Raw genomic sequence first — 20,182 nt, 5'->3', positions numbered from 1 at the left:
CAGTACATGTCTGCTGTGTTCAGGAGACTGCAGCTCGTGTTCAGTACATGTCTGCTGTGTTCAGGAAGCTGCAGCTCGTGTTCAGTACATGTCTGCTGTGTTCAGGAGGCTGCAGCTCGTGTTCAGGAGGCTGCAGCTTGTGTTCAGTACATGTCTGCTGTGTTCAGGAGGCTGCAGCTCATGTTCAGGAGGCTGCAGCTCGTGTTCAGGAGGCTGCAGCTCGTGTTCAGCGCATGTCTGCTGTGTTCAGGAGGCTGCAGCTCGTGTTCAGTACATGTCTGCTGTGTTCAGGAGGCTGCAGCTCGTGTTCAGTACATGTCTGCTGTGTTCAGGAGGCTGCAGCTCGTGTTCAGTACATGTCAGCTGTGTTCAGGAGGCTGCAGCTCGTGTTCAGTACATGTCTGCTGTGTTCAGGAGGCTGCAGCTCGTGTTCAGTATATGTCTGCTGTGTTCAGGAGGCTGCAGCTCGTGTTCAGTGCATGTCTGCTGTGTTCAGGAGGCTGCAGCTCGTGTTCAGTACATGTCTGCTGTGTTCAGGAGGCTGCAGCTCGTGTTCAGGAGGCTGCAGCTTGTGCTCAGTACATGTCTGCTGTGTTCAGGAGGCTGCAGCTCATGTTCAGGAGGCTGCAGCTCGTGTTCAGGAGGCTGCAGCTCGTGTTCAGCGCATGTCTGCTGTGTTCAGGAGGCTGCAGCTCGTGTTCAGTACATGTCTGCTGTGTTCAGGAGGCTGCAGCTCGTGTTCAGTACATGTCTGCTGTGTTCAGGAGGCTGCAGCTCGTGTTCAGTACATGTCTGCTGTGTTCAGGAGGCTGCAGCTCGTGTTCAGTACATGTCTGCTGTGTTCAGGAAGCTGCAGCTCGTGTTCAGTACATGTCTGCTGTGTTCAGGAGGCTGCAGCTCGTGTTCAGGAGGCTGCAGCTTGTGTTCAGTACATGTCTGCTGTGTTCAGGAGGCTGCAGCTCATGTTCAGGAGGCTGCAGCTCGTGTTCAGGAGGCTGCAGCTCGTGTTCAGCGCATGTCTGCTGTGTTCAGGAGGCTGCAGCTCGTGTTCAGTACATGTCTGCTGTGTTCAGGAGGCTGCAGCTCGTGTTCAGTACATGTCTGCTGTGTTCAGGAGGCTGCAGCTCGTGTTCAGTACATGTCTGCTGTGTTCAGGAGGCTGCAGCTCGTGTTCAGTACATGTCTGCTGCGTTCAGGAGGCTACAGCTCGTGTTCAGTGCATGTCTGCTGTGTTCAGGAGGCTGCAGCTCATGTTCAGGAGGCTGCAGCCCGTGTTCAGTACATGTCTGCTGTGTTCAGGAGGCTGCAGCTCATGTTCAGTACATGTCAGCTGTGTTCAGGAGGCTGCAGCTCGTGTTCAGTACATGTCTGCTGTGTTCAGGAGGCTGCAGCTCGTGTTCAGTACATGTCTGCTGTGTTCAGGAGGCTGCAGCTCGTGTTCAGTGCATGTCTGCTGTGTTCAGGAGGCTGCAGCTCGTGTTCAGTACATGTCTGCTGTGTTCAGGAGGCTGCAGCTCGTGTTCAGTGCATGTCTGCTGTGTTCAGGAGGCTGCAGCTCGCGTTCAGGAGGCTGCAGCTTGTGCTCAGTACATGTCTGCTGTGTTCAGGAGGCTGCAGCTCATGTTCAGGAGGCTGCAGCTCGTGTTCAGGAGGCTGCAGCTCGTGTTCAGCACATGTCTGCTGTGTTCAGGAGGCTGCAGCTCGTGTTCAGTACATGTCTGCTGTGTTCAGGAGGCTGCAGCTCGTGTTCAGTACATGTCTGCTGTGTTCAGGAGGCTGCAGCTCGTGTTCAGTACATGTCTGCTGTGTTCAGGAGGCTGCAGCTCGTGTTCAGTACATGTCTGCTGTGTTCAGGAAGCTGCAGCTCGTGTTCAGTACATGTCAGCTGTGTTCAGGAGGCTGCAGCTCGTGTTCAGTACATGTCTGCTGTGTTCAGGAGGCTGCAGCTCGTGTTCAGTGCACGTCTGCTGTGTTCAGGAGGCTGCAGCTCGTGTTCAGTACATGTCAGCTGTGTTCAGGAGGCTGCAGCTCGTGTTCAGTACATGTCTGCTGTGTTCAGGAGGCTGCAGCTCGTGTTCAGTACATGTCAGCTGTGTTCAGGAGGCTGCAGCTCGTGTTCAGTACATGTCAGCTGTGTTCAGGAGGCTGCAGCTCGTGTTCAGTACATGTCTGCTGTGTTCAGGAGGCTGCAGCTCGTGTTCAGTACATGTCTGCTGTGTTCAGGAGGCTGCAGCTCGTGTTCAGTACATGTCAGCTGTGTTCAGGAGACTGCAGCCCGTGTTCAGTACAGTGAATGTGAGACACGCAGCAGTAATCTTAGTGAAGTCTGTGAATCATTGATAATGAGCAAGAAACTGACCACGACTCCCATGGAAACTTCAAAAAACAAGTGTTAATTTGGAGAAATGCCAACTTAGAATATAAAGTTCATCGTTTATTACCGTATTTTCCGCACTATAAGTCGCACCAGCCAAAAAATGCATAATAGAGAAGAAAAAAACGTATATAAGTTGCACTGGAGTATGAAATGCGGTTGCAAGTGTGAAAATAACAAATAATATCAGATATAAGTCGCTCCGGAGTATAAGTATATAAGTATAAGTATAAGTCGCACCCCAGCCAAAAGTGCGACTTATAGTCCAGAAAATACGGTATTAAAACTGTTAAAATGACCTTTAAAAAAGAGAGAGACAAGTGTATACATGATATATTTCTGTACTTTTGTGGTTCATTTTATGTTTCTTCTGATACTTATTCTACGACGACTTTAATGTAAATCATGTACAAACTGTGTGTTGTACTACTAATTGTACTACTAAGTCAGAAGTACATAATCAGCTGCAGATATATGAAATGTTTGTTTTGTGGTCGGATGAGGAACGTAGTCATTAATATAATATAAATGGCGTTTATTGACTTAATGAAACACAAAACTGGCTCCGCCTCCATCAGCCTGAACGCGCTGAACACGTTCTAGAAATAGAACAAAGGCTAAAGTTTGTTTGTTTACATTTGATTGTTATCTAAATTATTATATTATCAGATTATTGATAATGCCACGCAAACTATTGTCCCAACATTTTCAGATGTAGTCCGGCCATTTCTCTCTACATCTACTCAACAAAGTAATAAAATAAATAAAATAAATCACAACTGAACAAAACACGACACAATGAAAAAGCAGAAAGTTTAAAATAGATGAACAAAATAAAAGACATGACAGTAAAATAAAATCATATGAAAATAAATCACAACAAAAGTGGTCAAAAGATTGTTAAATTTTCCCATTTTCCAAATTGAATGTCATTTTTTCCAGTTTTCTACAGTGTTGGTCCAGTTTGTGTCATTTTTGCAGAAGAAAGTTCCAGAAGTTTCCATTTATCGTGTCCATGTCAGGAGTTTTTAGTCCCAAATCCACAGATCTGAAGTCGAGTGGAAAGTTCTGTCTGTATCACGAGTTCGCACAGAATCTGGTAACCTCGACAACCGCGAACGTAAAACAAAATCGACAGTATTTTGGTGTCATCTTCGATCCTTTAAATTCATCAAGTTGCTTTTCTTACGTACCTATTTGCGTTTTTATTGGAAGAAAACGCCTCGGAAAAACGCGTCTTCTTACAGTGAGTGGGCTCGCCTCTTCGCAGAGCTGACCTGTAAGTTTGAAGTGACTGTGTTTTTGTCCCGCGTGAACTCAAACGCTGCAGACAAAAGTGCTCACGAGGACAAAGAAAAACAAGGAAAGTAAATATGAGTTTGAGTCGTGTTTGAGCAAAATCTAGTTCAAAACTCAGCTGTTCCAAAAGTTCATAAACACACAAGAGATTTACTCTCATGGTTTTCAAATGGACACAAATATCTCAGAATAAAGACGAGTTTGCTATAAAACTTTATGTAATTATAGTTTTGCATCGTCGTAATGAAAACTTGGAAAAATAATAATCGTGACAATTTTAGAAGCAAAATTAAGTTAAATTTTCAGTTCAAACCATTATTTATCTGGCTGTTTTTGTCACATTTATCTTTAGTTTGGCTTTCAGAAAGTTCAGTTTCTCAATAATCGTAACAATGTCATCGTGAAGAGCAAAAGAAAATAACAAAAATCATGACAATTTTAGAAGCAAAATGATGTATATTTAATTAAATCTATTGTCAAAAAAAAGACCTAAATGCAAACTTTTTTATCTTGTCGTTTTTGTCACATTCATCTTTATTTTGTCTCTCAGAAAGTTCAGTTTGTTAAAGCCGCTCACAAACTGGACCACGAGAATGAAGGAAAATGAAAGATTTCACTGTTTTTGGTCTGAATAATTGTGAATAATCGTTAAATCGTGAGGCGTGAAGTGCGACTGAAACGAAATAATCTGAACTGAAATGAGCCGTTTCATATTCATCTTCTGTGCAAAATCTACAGTTTGTTTGTAACCGGAACGACGAGCCACGTGTTTTACATTCTGACGTCATAAAACTTACACAAGGTTAGATTTCTGCATGAAACACTGGCGACAGCAATGACATCACACACACCACGACCACGAATGTTCTAGATTCATACAAAACAAACCACGACCACGAATCTTCTAGAATCATACAAAACAAACCACGACCACGAATGTTCTAGAATCATACAAAACACACCACGACCACGAATGTTCTAGAATCATACAAAACACACCACGACCACGAATGTTCTAGAATCATACAAAACACACCACGACCACGAATGTTCTAGAATCATACAAAACACACCACGACCACGAATGTTCTAGAATCATACAAAACACACCACGACCACGAATGTTCTAGAATCATACAAAACACACCACGACCACGAATGTTCTAGAATCATACAAAACACACCACGACCACGAATGTTCTAGAATCATACAAAACACACCACGACCACGAATGTTCTAGAATCATACAAAACAAACCACGACCACGAATGTTCTAGAATCATACAAAACACACCACGACCACGAATGTTCTAGAATCATACAAAACAAACCACGACCACGAATGTTCTAGAATCATACAAAACAAACCACGACCACGAATGTTCTAGAATCATAAAAAACACACCACGACTGTTCTAGAATCATACAAAACACACCACGACCACGAATGTTCTAGAATAATACAAAACAAACCACGACCACGAATGTTCTAGAATCATACAAAACAAACCACGACCATGAATGTTCTAGAATCATACAAAACACACCACGACCACGAATGTTCTAGAATCATACAAAACACACCACGACCACGAATGTTCTAGAATCATACAAAACACACCACGACCACGAATGTTCTAGAATCATACAAAACAAACCACGACCATGAATGTTCTAGAATCATACAAAACACACCACGACCACGAATGTTCTAGAATCATACAAAACACACCACGACCACGAATGTTCTAGAATCATACAAAACAAACCACGACCACGAATCTTCTAGAATCATACAAAACACACCACGACCACGAATGTTCTAGAATCATACAAAACACACCACGACCACGAATGTTCTAGAATCATACAAAACACACCACGACCACGAATGTTCTAGAATCATACAAAACACACCACGACCACGAATGTTCTAGAATCATACAAAACACACCACGACCACGAATGTTCTAGAATCATACAAAACAAACCACGACCACGAATGTTCTAGAATCATACAAAACACACCACGACCACGAATGTTCTAGAATCATACAAAACAAACCACGACCACGAATGTTCTAGAATCATACAAAACACACCACGACCACGAATGTTCTAGAATCATAAAAAACACACCACGACTGTTCTAGAATCATACAAAACACACCACGACCACGAATGTTCTAGAATCATACAAAACAAACCACGACCACGAATGTTCTAGAATCATACAAAACACACCACGACCACGAATGTTCTAGAATCATACAAAACAAACCACGACCACGAATGTTCTAGAATCATACAAAACAAACCACGACCACGAATGTTCTAGAATCATAAAAAACACACCACGACTGTTCTAGAATCATACAAAACACACCACGACCACGAATGTTCTAGAATAATACAAAACAAACCACGACCACGAATGTTCTAGAATCATACAAAACAAACCACGACCATGAATGTTCTAGAATCATACAAAACACACCACGACCACGAATGTTCTAGAATCATACAAAACACACCACGACCACGAATGTTCTAGAATCATACAAAACACACCACGACCACGAATGTTCTAGAATCATACAAAACAAACCACGACCACGAATGTTCTAGAATCATACAAAACACACCACGACCACGAATGTTCTAGAATCATAAAAAACACACCACGACTGTTCTAGAATCATACAAAACACACCACGACCACGAATGTTCTAGAATCATACAAAACAAACCACGACCACGAATGTTCTAGAATCATACAAAACACACCACGACCACGAATGTTCTAGAATCATACAAAACAAACCACGACCACGAATGTTCTAGAATCATACAAAACAAACCACGACCACGAATGTTCTAGAATCATAAAAAACACACCACGACTGTTCTAGAATCATACAAAACACACCACGACCACGAATGTTCTAGAATAATACAAAACAAACCACGACCACGAATGTTCTAGAATCATACAAAACAAACCACGACCATGAATGTTCTAGAATCATACAAAACACACCACGACCACGAATGTTCTAGAATCATACAAAACACACCACGACCACGAATGTTCTAGAATCATACAAAACACACCACGACCACGAATGTTCTAGAATCATACAAAACACACCACAACCACGAATGTTCTAGAATCATACAAAACACACCACGACCACGAATGTTCTAGAATCATACAAAACAAACCACGACCACGAATGTTCTAGAATCATACAAAACAAACCACGACCACAAATGTTCTAGAATCATACAAAACACACCAAGACCACAAATGTTCTAGAATCATACAAAACAATCCGTTTCACCCACAATAGTCTGGCAAAAGAAGTACAATCCTGTTTAGGGACGGGCCCTGAACCCCGCTTTCACTTTCAAGATTGTGAAATAGATTTTGATGTTGAATATAATTGCTGACAGTTGCAGTTGCAGTAGTAGTAGTAGTAGTAGTAGTAGTAGTAGTAGTAGTAGTAGTAGTAGTAGTAGTAGTAGTAGTATAGAACCATATCATCCAAACAGAGCTCTTCGCTCTCAGAATGCTGGCCTTCTGGTGGTCCCAAGAGTCTCTAAAAGTACTGTAGGAGGTAGAGCGTTTAGCTACCAAGCCCCTGTGTTATGGAATCAGCTCCCGACCCATGTTAAATATGCTGACACAGTCTCTTCATTTAAGTCCAGGCTTAAAACGTTCCTCTTCGAAATCGCTTATAGTCAGACTAGTTAGGAACAGAAACATAAACCCGCAGCTTTAGCTACGCTGCCCTAGGAGTAACTGTGCTGGGGGAAGTATGGCAGCTTGAGCACTATCCTCTTCTGACTACTTATGCTATCAAACAATATTTATTTTTTAATTCCACTTGCAAACTGTTCACCGCCTTCTTTTCTTTCTCTCACTCCTGAGGACCTGTGGACCCAGATGCCCCTCCCCTGATGAAGTGGTCCCTGCCCTGTGTGGACGGTCCCTCATCTGCCTGAAGAGTGGGTCCAGCTCGCCTCCGACGGTCCCTCATCTGCCTGAAGAGTGGGTCCAGTTCGCCTCAGTCGATCCCTCATCTGCCTGAAGAGTGGGTCCAGCTCGACTCAGTCGGTCCCTCATCTGACATTATCTGTCCTCCTCGTGTTACCGTGGGTTCTCTCCGGGTTCTCCGGCTTCCTCCCACCGTCCAAAGACATGTATGTGTTAGGCAAAATTGGTGACTCTAAATTGGCCCTAGTGAATGAAAGTGAGAGTGAACTGTCTGTAATGTCTATGTCTCTGTGTCAGCCCTGCGACAAGTTGGCCACTGTACCCCGCCTAAGGCCCGAAGTCACTGGGATAGGCTCCAGTCACCCGCGACCCGGAAAGGGAACAAGCGGTATGGATGGGAAACATTGTTTTCGCATCGGAATATTATTCTTTTCGCATCAGAATATTATTCTTTCTTTCGTCTTCTTCTTCTTCTTCTCGGGACCAACCCCCCTATTTTTCACCCAGTGAGCATTGACGAAAAGTCACAAAAATTTACACACCTCTAAAAATCGTGCCTCTCTACATTCTGGCTATTTCCCTTTTCTAAAATAAAAAATTGGCGCGTCAGCGCCACCAAATGTACCAAAAATGCATTGAGAGATGGGAAATGACCCAAAAAAAAATCTGATCGTAGAATCATGAAATTTGGCGCAGAGGTAGATGGTGACAAGAGAAGTAAAAAATGTTATCACGGCAACGCCGTCCGCCCAACCAAATGTCGGCCATATTGGTTCAAAAATGGCTAAGCATGACTAGGGAGTTTTTCCAAATGTCGTACTTTTACGAACTCCTCCCAGGGCGTTGGCTCTAAAAAGCTGAAATTTGGTGAAAATGCTACTGAGGAGTGGGACATCAAAAGTTATTCAAATTACCTTGATACCTGTCACGGTCTCTGAGCGGCGAAGCCGCAAACTGTAGCTAGAATTTCAGAAATCTGCCAAATTTAACATTTCTGCCGTTCGCGCAGATAAAATCCGAAGTGCTTCAAATTAGAATCAGTTGTTAAACTCTTTGCCCTAAACCTACTTGAAGTGAAATTAATTAATTTGGCGCCACAGCGCCCCCTACAGATTTTATATGGAGGTTAAATGTTTAGTTTTGCGAAATTATCTGAAATTTGACACACAACTCAATTTTAGCATCCCCATCAAAAAAGTCAATGAGACGCATGTCATAATTGTTATGGCGTTGCCGTAACGATGACCGAAACCTTCCATGTTATTCCAATGGGGAAATCGCCAGAACATGTTTACACTTTAGACTTTCATGAACTCCTCCCCCTCAGGGCGTTAGCCCTATTAACCTGAAATTTGGTGAGACTCAGCTTCAGGGGTGGCCCATCAAAAGTTATCCACATTTTTATTCAAAGAGTCACGGTGTCTTTTTTGCCAAGAATTCAAAATAAAATTGCTTTTTGATGGTAAAACAAAGGGGAGAAGATGTGACAGCGTCACAGATTCAGCAGTAGATGTAATAAAAGGACAATTGGGGCGCGTTAGCGCCCCCTCCTCGTGCGGCGTGTCGGCGGCGTAACGGCGGCGGCGTGGCGAGGGCCAATCATTGCCGCTTGCGGCTTTAATTACTATTATTACTATTATGTTGTATTATTACTATTATTAATATTATGTTGTATTATTATTATTATTATTATTATTATTAATTTTATTAATATTATGTTGTATTATTATTATTATTATGTTGTATTAATATTATTATGTTGCATTATTATTATTATGTTGTATTAATATTATTTTGTTGTATTATTATTATGTATTATTATTATTATTATGTTGTATTATTATTATGTTGTATTATTATGATGTTGTATTATTATTATTATCATTATTATGTTGTATTAATATTATTATTATGTTGTATTAATATTATTATGTTGTATTATTATTATTAATATTCAGTTGTATTATTATTATGTTGTATTAATATTATTATGTTGTATTATTATTATTAATATTAAGTTGTATTATTATTATTATTATGTTGTATTAATATTATTATGTTGTATTATTATTATGTTGTATTATTATTATTATAATGTTGTATTATTATTATTATAATGTTGAATTAATATTATTATGTGGCTTTATGATGACATCACAGAGGGATTCTGCACTACTTTGTCATTTTCAACTGTTTTTTGTCAGATTTTCTTCCCAAACTGCAACTCGACAGATGAAAAACTATGATAATTATTCACCACTGGAACGATCTGACCAAACACGTCAAAATAATGATAAAAACACGTCACAAAAGCTTTAAACACTCGACCGAGACAAAACACAACATATTTATCGGGGCCTCAAAACTCCTGCACAATAAATGGATACAAGTGATAGAAAAGTGGAAGAAAAGTTTAGTATTTTGACTCCCGACTGTGCAAAGTTGGAGGTAAAAGTAGCTGTAGTTGTTTGTAGTAGTTGAGTATTTAAAAAGAGCAGGAGTGAGTAATAAAAACAGAGGTAAAACTTGAATAAAGAGCCTTAAAAAATACTTTATAGCGACTCTGGCTCATTAACAGTCTAATTAGATGAAGTTCTTAAGCCTGAATCACTCTTAATGAACTTTTAAGTCTTTGTTCATGTTTTATTAAGGCAACACTGGAAAAAAGTACAGACAAATTTAAAAAGTGACTGAACTAAGCAGTATTTGTCTTGATTTGCCAAAGGAACAGGTACATTTTGTTCTTATTATCATGATTATTATGTTTATTTTTCTCATTTCAAGTCAGAAAATCCTTGTTGTTTGGATATTTAATGCTCGTTCCATTGTCGGGTCGTCGAAATATACTCAAAAGTACACAAATACTTATTTTTTCCGGTGCGTTTAAGGGGCAGTACTTTCACAGCCGAGTCCAAACGTGTTCTGAGACCTGCTCCGACGAGTTTGAACATTTCACCCCGACAAAAGTACTCCTGCACTCCTACAGTATTTACAGCAGTACATGGAGTTTGAAATGTACGTACAGTAGAGTAGAAAAGTACTTACGTGTAAAACATGAAAGTCCGGCTCAGGTCCGACTGCAGAACTCGCCAAACGCGCTCATGACTTCAACATTTCAACGTCTTTGCAAATCCTTCCCCAAAAACACTGTTCAGTCCATGGGATTTTTGTGCGTTTCCATGGAAATGCAAGTTGTTTACTCCAGGCAAAAGTCTAAAATGTTGTTAAAATTGTGGAAAAAGTGCAAAAATCGTCCCAAAAATCCAGCTTGAGTGTGTCAAAAGTGCAAAAGGTGCAGCTGAAGGAGGCGATTCTAGCGTTTTGAATTATTATTTATTTTCTCTTTGGTTACTCCGACACGGCGCAAGAGTCTCTATCGTAGTCAGGGTCAGGGTCGTGGTCAGGGTCGTTGTCAGTGCCGTTGTCTCTGTGAAATCGTCCGGTGAAAGTGGTGTTTTTGGGCTCCTCGGCCGTCTGCTCCGGGTGCAGCTCACGCCTGTAATCAGATCCTGGTCATGTGACTCTCTCTCTCTCTATCTCTCTCCCCCTCCCTCCTTCTACTCTCTCTCTCTCCCCCTCCCTCCAACTCTCTCCTCTCACTCTACTTCCGACGCTGTCTTCCTCCTCTCTCTCTTTCCTTTCCACCTTTTTCTCCCTTTTCCCTCTCTTTCCCCTCCTCACCGGCCTCCTGCTGGTGCAGAGTCTGGACCGGCCTCCTGCTGGTGCCAGAGTCAGGACTAAACACGAACTGGCCTCCTGCTGGTGCCAGAGTCAGGACTAAACATGGACCGGCCTCCTGCTGGTGCCAGAGTTAGGAGATCTTCTACTGAAAGTGTTTTTCAGACTTCCTATAAGTGATCTGTTCTTCTGTACCTGCATTGCACCAATGAAATTTCCCCATGTGGGACAATAAAGGAATATCTTATCTTATCTTATCTTAAACACGGACCGGCCTCCTGCTGGTGCCAGAGTCAGGACTAAACATGGACCGGCCTCCTGCTGGTGCCAGAGTCAGGACTAAACATGGACCGGCCTCCTGCTGGTGCCAGAGTCAGGACTAAACATGGACCGGCCTCCTGCTGGTTCCAGAGTCAGGACTAAACATGGACCGGCCTCCTGCTGGTGCCAGAGTCAGGACTAAACATGGACCGACCTCCTGCTGGTGCCAGAGTCAGGACTAAACATGGACCGACCTCCTGCTGGTGCCAGAGTCAGGACTAAACATGGACCGGCCTCCTGCTGGTGCCAGAGTCAGGACTGAACATGGACCGGCCTCCTGCTGGTGCCAGAGTCAGGACTAAACATGGACCGACCTCCTGCTGGTGCCAGAGTCAGGACTAAACATGGACCGACCTCCTGCTGGTGCCAGAGTCAGGACTAAACATGGACCGACCTCCTGCTGGTGCCAGAGTCAGGACTAAACATGGACCGGCCTCCTGCTGGTGCCAGAGTCAGGACTAAACATGGACCGGCCTCCTGCTGGTGCCAGAGTCAGGACTAAACATGGACCGGCCTCCTGCTGGTGCCAGTCAGGACTGAACATGGAGCGGCCTCCTGCTGGTGCCAGAGTCAGGACTAAACATGGACCGGCCTCCTGCTGGTGCCAGAGTCAGGACTGAACATGGACCGGCCTCCTGCTGGTGCCAGAGTCAGGACTGAACATGGACCGGCCTCCTGCTGGTGCCAGAGTCAGGACTGAACATGGACCGGCCTCCTGCTGGTGCCAGAGTCAGGACTAAACATGGACCTCTGTGCTTTACAAATAAACTTGCCTCAAATACTTAAACTGCAGTTTTCTCCATAGTACATAATACATAGTATTGAAAGTACCTGTAGTCGACACTTCATTCTCTTCGTCCATGACTTTCGCAGCCACTTCTTCATTGTCCGTCTGTCCCAGGACGACTGTGGCAACAAAAACAGTCTCATTATTCATGATTATTATTTAACTATAAGACTGTAGCTGCTTCAAACTGTAGAAAGTCATATTTAATCTTCTGAAACACAGACGTTAAATCACGACATGCACGTTCTGCTCATGATATACACTGAAATAAATCATGTAAACAACAAAACATCAACATTCTACAGTTTGTTCATTTATAAAGTGCAGACGGACTTTTTGTGGCAAATGTGGAGAAAAAACATCATTAACTGAAAACACACGAACACCAAGCGGCCAATGAGAGAACAAGAAAATAGCGCGGGCCCCATTTTTATGGCCAAAAATAAAATCAGAATACAAACAAAATGTGTGTTCAAATTCACAGAATTAATTAATAACTAAACAAACATGTTTTTATGACGTTTTAATAATCTGATTACTAACGGTCAGATTTGTTGTGAATATAAAATAAACACACACACACACACACACTTTGTCCAACAGGTGGCGCTCCTCGTCCACACATGTTTGCAGTGCCTGAAGGGGGCGCTGTTTTCTGTTTAGACCAGCTGTGAATGGAGCGTCTCTACTACAGTGTTTCTACTACAGTGTTTCTACACACGCTTTGAGCTGCTTTTGTCTGGAGCAGTTTGTCTCTGAAGTACTTTATTTTGATGTAATTATGAAACAAATATGTCAAATGTTCAGATCAGAAGAGTTTTACCTCTGAGTGACACGACTCGAGTGCAACGTCTAAACCAGGGCTAAACCAGGTCTAAACCAGGACTAAACCAGGACTAAAAGAGGGCTAAACCAGGACTAAACTAGGTTTAAACCAGGTCTAAACCAGGACTAAACCAGGACTAACCCAGGTCTAAACCAGGACTAAAAGAGGGCTAAACCAGGACTAAACCAGAACTAAACCAGATCTAAACCAGGTCTTAACCAGGTCTAAACCAGGTCTAAACCAGGACTAACCCAGGACTAAACCAGGTCTAACCCAGGTCTAAAAGAGGGCTAAACCAGGACTAAACCAGATCCAAACCAGGTCTAAACCAGGACTAAACCAGGACTAAACCAGATCTAAACAAGGTCTAACCCAGGACTAAACCAGGTCTAAACCAGGACTAAACCAGAACTAAACCAGATCTAAACCAGGTCTAAACCAGGGCTGAACCAGGACTAAAAAGGTCTAAACCAGGACTAAAAAGGTCTAAACTACTTGTTGTCTTGAGTCTTGTCCTGCAGCAGTGCATTGTGGGTCACTCAGGATAATGTATGTAAATGTGCCTCTGAACCGGACTGAACAGGATCTAACTGGTCCAAGCTGTGGACCGGATTAAACCGGACTGGAGTCTACAGGGTGCACCGGACCAGGACCAGGACCCAGATCAGGACCCAGGACCAGCACCAAGACCCAGATCAGGACCCAGGACCAGCACCAGGAAAAGGACCCAGACAAAGACCAGGACCAGACTCAATTACCACTTGACCAATATTTCTTGTGTGTAATTGTACTTAAATAAGACTTCAGCTACTTCAAAACATGACTATAGTCAAAGAACAAAGACGAGTACTAACCACTTTGAGTAAGTGAAGTTGAATGTATTCTGTTTTCACCCAGGGTCCAGCTGTTAAACACTTTTAAAAGTACTTTATTCTCACTGTGACACTGATATTTCACTTGTGCTTCTTTGTTTCACATCAAGAAGGTTCAGGGTTCGACTCCCGGACTCTAATCCTAACCTTAACCTTAAGTCTTCGCTCATGCTTTGTTAAGGCTAATTAAGGTGTCAAATAAAACCTGACATATATATATATATATATATATATATATATTAAAAAATAAATAAAAAATACAACATTTATCACAGATTAGAAGATAAACTCACTATAAGAGCTGCACTTTCCATTTTCTCACTAAATCTGGAGCTTTTGAAGTGTAAATTTTATGATCAAACACCACAATGTTTTATAAAAGAACCGGTATTTGTATTATATTCAGTAACTCTCCAAGCACACTTTAGATTGCTGCTGCTGCTGCTGCTGCTGCTGCTGCTGCTGCTGCTGCTGCTGCTGCTGCTGCTGCTGCTGCTGCTGCTGCTGCTGCTGCTCACAGGTTGTAACAGAACGTGGGTGTGGCCAGTTTGATTTTGGTTTTGTTTTCACACAGTTATACGAGTTATATACAGTAAATCAAATGAAAACACGATGTATTCTTCTGAGATTCAGAATGGCACCGAGGCCACGATGTGACTCTACGGGAGATTTACTGTTTGAAAAGAAATCTAAAAAACATCTGATCTGCAAATGTTGAATGAATGTAAATGTGATGTTTATTTGTACAGCAAATTTTACAAATCGAAGAACAAAGAACTGCAAACCATGAAATACATTTGCTCTGCCAGTGCGCCAAATGCAAATGAAATCAAATACAGTAAAATAAATACAATGTCAAAATTTTCTCCAGGGTCTCAAAATTCCATTATAGACTACAGAAAGGTTGAATCTTAACCCTCCATTTCTGTTTAAAAGTCTTTCTTTTTTAACAGAAAAGAAAGACCATAAAAGACGTTGAACTTTGTGTCAATTTTCGTTTGATGTAATTACAGTAATTGCAGAGACATGAACGACAAATCAGGTGTATACTTATTCTCACTGCATTTTTTTAATGACAAAATATAAGACATAAAACACAGAAAGAGTATTTAGGTAAAAGGTTAAAAATAATAATAAAATGAAAATAAAAGAACTGTCCCAAAAACTGACCTCGATCTACGTCATATATGTGCTCATGTCCAACCAGGAAGTACAATTATAAACTTTGCACAAACGGTTCAAAACGGGCAAAATGTTGAGTCAAATCTGAAATCTAATTGTGTTCAGTGCTGTCACGTGGACTTTAAAGTTTCCCTCACACATTGATCTAAAGAAAAATAAATACAAATGTTATCCCAGAATAAAACTTGTGAGCAACTATATTTTGTCTAATTAATGTTTAGAGAGTCAAAACAATTATTGTTGCTTTGTGTAAATTCTGCATAAACTTTGACTGGAACGAGTGTCCCTGCTGTGATGTCACTTCCTGTCACAAACACCTGCAGCAGAGACATTACCGTGTGCGTCTGCTGCAGGTGAGCGGTGTGATGTCACTTCCTGTCACAAACACCTGCAGCAGAGACATTACTGTGCGTCTGCTGCAGGTGAGCGGTGTGATGTCACTTCCTGTCAGAAACACCTGCAGCAGAGACATTACTGTGCGTCTGCTGCAGGTGAGCGGTGTGATGTCACTTCCTGTCACAAACACCTGCAGCAGAGACATTACCGTGTGCGTCTGCTGCAGGTGAGCGGTGTGATGTCACTTCCTGTCACAAACACCTGCAGCAGAGACATTAAGGTGCCTCTGCTGCAGGTGAGCGGTGTGATGTCACTTCCTGTCACAAACACCTGCAGCAGAGACATTACCGTGTGCGTCTGCTGCAGGTGAGCGGTGTGATGTCACTTCCTGTCACAAACACCTGCAGCAGAGACATTAAGGTGCCTCTGCTGCAGGTGAGCGGTGTGATGTCACTTCCTGTCACAAACACCTGCAGCAGAGACATTACCGTGTGCGTCTGCTGCAGGTGAGCGGTGTGATGTCACTTCCTGTCAGAAACACCTGCAGCAGAGACATTACTGTGCGTCTGCTGCAGGTGAGTGGTGTGATGTCACTTCCTGTCACAAACACCTGCAGCAGAGACATTACTGTGCGTCTGCTGCAGGTGAGCGGTGTGATGTCACTTCCTGTCACAAAAACCTGCAGCAGAGACATTACTGTGCGTCTGCTGCAGGTGAGTGGTGTGACGTCACTTCCTGTCAGAAACACATGCAGCAGAGACATTACCGTGCGTCTGCTGCAGGTGAGCGGTGTGATGTCACTTCCTGTCACAAACACCTGCAGCAGAGACATTACCGTGCGTCTGCTGCAGGTGAGCGGTGTGATGTCACTTCCTGTCACAAACACCTGCAGCAGAGACATTACTGTGCGTCTGCTGCAGGTGAGCGGTGTGATGTCACTTCCTGTCACAAACACCTGCAGCAGAGACATTAAGGTGCGTCTGCTGCAGGTAAGCGGTGTGATGTCACTTCCTGTCACAAACACCTGCAGCAGAGACATTACCGTGTGCGTCTGCTGCAGGTGAGCGGTGTGATGTCACTTCCTGTCACAAACACCTTCAGCAGAGACATTACTGTGCGTCTGCTGCAGGTGAGCGGTGTGATGTCACTTCCTGTCACAAACACCTTCAGCAGAGACATTACTGTGCGTCTGCTGCAGGTGAGCGGTGTGATGTCACTTCCTGTCACAAACACCTGCAGCAGAGAGATTACAGTGCGTCTGCTGCAGGTGAGCGGTGTGATGTCACTTCCTGTCAGAAACACCTGCAGCAGAGACATTACTGTGCGTCTGCTGCAGGTGAGTGGTGTGATGTCACTTCCTGTCAGAAACACCTGCAGCAGAGACATTATCGTGCATCTGCTGCAGGTGAGTGGTGTGATGTCACTTCCTGTCAGAAACACCTGCAGCAGAGACATTACTGTGCGTCTGCTGCAGGTGAGTGGTGTGATGTCACTTCCTGTCACAAACACCTGCAGCAGATACATTACTGTGCGTCTGCTGCAGGTGAGCGGTGTGATGTCACTTCCTGTCAGAAACACCTGCAGCAGAGACATTACTGTGCGTCTGCTGCAGGTGAGTGGTGTGATGTCACTTCCTGTCACAAACACCTGCAGCAGAGACATTACTGTGCGTCTGCTGCAGGTGAGTGGTGTGATGTCACTTCCTGTCACAAAAACCTGCAGCAGAGACATTACTGTGCGTCTGCTGCAGGTGAGTGGTGTGACGTCACTTCCTGTCAGAAACACATGCAGCAGAGACATTACCGTGCGTCTGCTGCAGGTGAGCGGTGTGATGTCACTTCCTGTCACAAACACCTGCAGCAGAGACATTACCGTGCGTCTGCTGCAGGTGAGCGGTGTGATGTCACTTCCTGTCACAAACACCTGCAGCAGAGACATTACTGTGCGTCTGCTGCAGGTGAGCGGTGTGATGTCACTTCCTGTCACAAACACCTGCAGCAGAGACATTAAGGTGCGTCTGCTGCAGGTAAGCGGTGTGATGTCACTTCCTGTCACAAACACCTGCAGCAGAGACATTACCGTGTGCGTCTGCTGCAGGTGAGCGGTGTGATGTCACTTCCTGTCACAAACACCTTCAGCAGAGACATTACTGTGCGTCTGCTGCAGGTGAGCGGTGTGATGTCACTTCCTGTCACAAACACCTGCAGCAGAGAGATTACAGTGCGTCTGCTGCAGGTGAGCGGTGTGATGTCACTTCCTGTCAGAAACACCTGCAGCAGAGACATTACTGTGCGTCTGCTGCAGGTGAGTGGTGTGATGTCACTTCCTGTCAGAAACACCTGCAGCAGAGACATTATCGTGCATCTGCTGCAGGTGAGTGGTGTGATGTCACTTCCTGTCAGAAACACCTGCAGCAGAGACATTACTGTGCGTCTGCTGCAGGTGAGTGGTGTGATGTCACTTCCTGTCACAAACACCTGCAGCAGATACATTACTGTGCGTCTGCTGCAGGTGAGCGGTGTGATGTCACTTCCTGTCAGAAACACCTGCAGCAGACATTACTGTGCGTCTGCTGCAGGTGAGTGGTGTGATGTCACTTCCTGTCACAAAAACCTGCAGCAGAGACATTACTGTGCGTCTGCTGCAGGTGAGTGGTGTGACGTCACTTCCTGTCAGAAACACATGCAGCAGAGACATTACCGTGCGTCTGCTGCAGGTGAGCGGTGTGATGTCACTTCCTGTCACAAACACCTGCAGCAGAGACATTACCGTGCGTCTGCTGCAGGTGAGCGGTGTGATGTCACTTCCTGTCACAAACACCTGCAGCAGAGACATTACTGTGCGTCTGCTGCAGGTGAGCGGTGTGATGTCACTTCCTGTCACAAACACCTGCAGCAGAGACATTAAGGTGCGTCTGCTGCAGGTAAGCGGTGTGATGTCACTTCCTGTCACAAACACCTGCAGCAGAGACATTACCGTGTGCGTCTGCTGCAGGTGAGCGGTGTGATGTCACTTCCTGTCACAAACACCTTCAGCAGAGACATTACTGTGCGTCTGCTGCAGGTGAGCGGTGTGATGTCACTTCCTGTCACAAACACCTGCAGCAGAGAGATTACAGTGCGTCTGCTGCAGGTGAGCGGTGTGATGTCACTTCCTGTCAGAAACACCTGCAGCAGAGACATTACTGTGCGTCTGCTGCAGGTGAGTGGTGTGATGTCACTTCCTGTCAGAAACACCTGCAGCAGAGACATTATCGTGCATCTGCTGCAGGTGAGTGGTGTGATGTCACTTCCTGTCAGAAACACCTGCAGCAGAGACATTACTGTGCGTCTGCTGCAGGTGAGTGGTGTGATGTCACTTCCTGTCACAAACACCTGCAGCAGATACATTACTGTGCGTCTGCTGCAGGTGAGCGGTGTGATGTCACTTCCTGTCAGAAACACCTGCAGCAGAGACATTACTGTGCGTCTGCTGCAGGTGAGTGGTGTGATGTCACTTCCTGTCACAAACACCTGCAGCAGAGACATTACTGTGCGTCTGCTGCAGGTGAGTGGTGTGATGTCACTTCCTGTCGCAAACACCTGCAGCAGATACATTACCGTGCGTCTGCTGCAGGTGAGCGGTGATAATAGGATTGTGTGGTTAATAACAGTGGTGGATGTATAAGCCACTGTCTGGACGCAGATAAAGACGTGTTCAAACCCTCGTCTCGATTCATACGCAGATTTATGGAGCGATTATTGAACAGTGAACCTCTGTGTGTTTTCATCATTGAGGATCCGGAGACTTTTGTGGCACGAGTCATAACCGTTTTAGTCACATTTATCTCCAGAGTGCAGAAAATGTGCGCTCGAGTTGGAACGGAACGATGTGGGGGAAAATAATACAGATTTTATTGTATTTTTTTTTGAATTGACAGATCTCCATTTTCTTATTTTTTTTTTCTTTTTTCAATTGAAGAAAATTACAGAAAACAAGAAACATGACCAGAGAGCTATAATAATAATAACTCATTGTCTCTCACAGACTTTGAAGACGTACAACTCCAGTACGGGGCAGTAAATGCACCTTTCAGTTGGCTGCTACCCGCCATTAAAAGTAACACAACAACAACAATAGTAGTAATAATGACACAATATGATAATTCTAATAAAATTACGGCACAAGTCTGACATGCAAGTCCCATCTCGCCCAAAGTTTAACAAATGTGTCCGTTTTCAAATGTTCCATTTTCAATATCCAATTTTTTCATGGTCTTTTCGAAAAAACAAAAATGGCTTTGGGTGATCCGCACTAGTAAAATATGGCTGAAAGTATTCTTTATAGTTACTTGTATTATTGCTTTCATCTCTTACAGTGTTTAAAGCAGAATTAAGTTGTTAATAAAACTGCAGTCTGTGGTGAGTCAGATGCGGCGCTGTTTAAATGCCACTAATTACATGCTAAACGTGTACTCAATTACAAGTATTTATGTACTGCCCGATGGTCAAGTGGTTGAGGCCTCAA

At 43.7% G+C, this 20,182-nt stretch overlaps 1 protein-coding gene across 1 annotated transcript in view; it reads right to left on the bottom strand.

The window, feature by feature from the left end:
• The window catches only part of LOC140351152 (RING finger protein 122-like), a 30,244-nt gene extending 19,139 nt beyond the window's left edge, over positions 1-11,105 (bottom strand). The window contains exon 1 of the mRNA XM_072436868.1: positions 10,720-11,105. The gene's annotated coding sequence lies outside the window, so the exon portion shown is untranslated. The remainder of the gene's footprint in view (positions 1-10,719) is intronic.
• Positions 11,106-20,182: the final 9,077 nt, after the last annotated feature.

The sequence above is a fragment of the Eucyclogobius newberryi genome, unplaced genomic scaffold, assembly GCF_026437365.1.
Source record: "Eucyclogobius newberryi isolate DKJ021-1_F unplaced genomic scaffold, fEucNew1.0.hap1 SCAF_8, whole genome shotgun sequence".
Taxonomy (NCBI): domain Eukaryota; kingdom Metazoa; phylum Chordata; class Actinopteri; order Gobiiformes; family Gobiidae; genus Eucyclogobius; species Eucyclogobius newberryi.
Note: the sequence above shows the minus strand (reverse complement) of the source record. Positions and strands in the feature narration are given on the sequence as shown.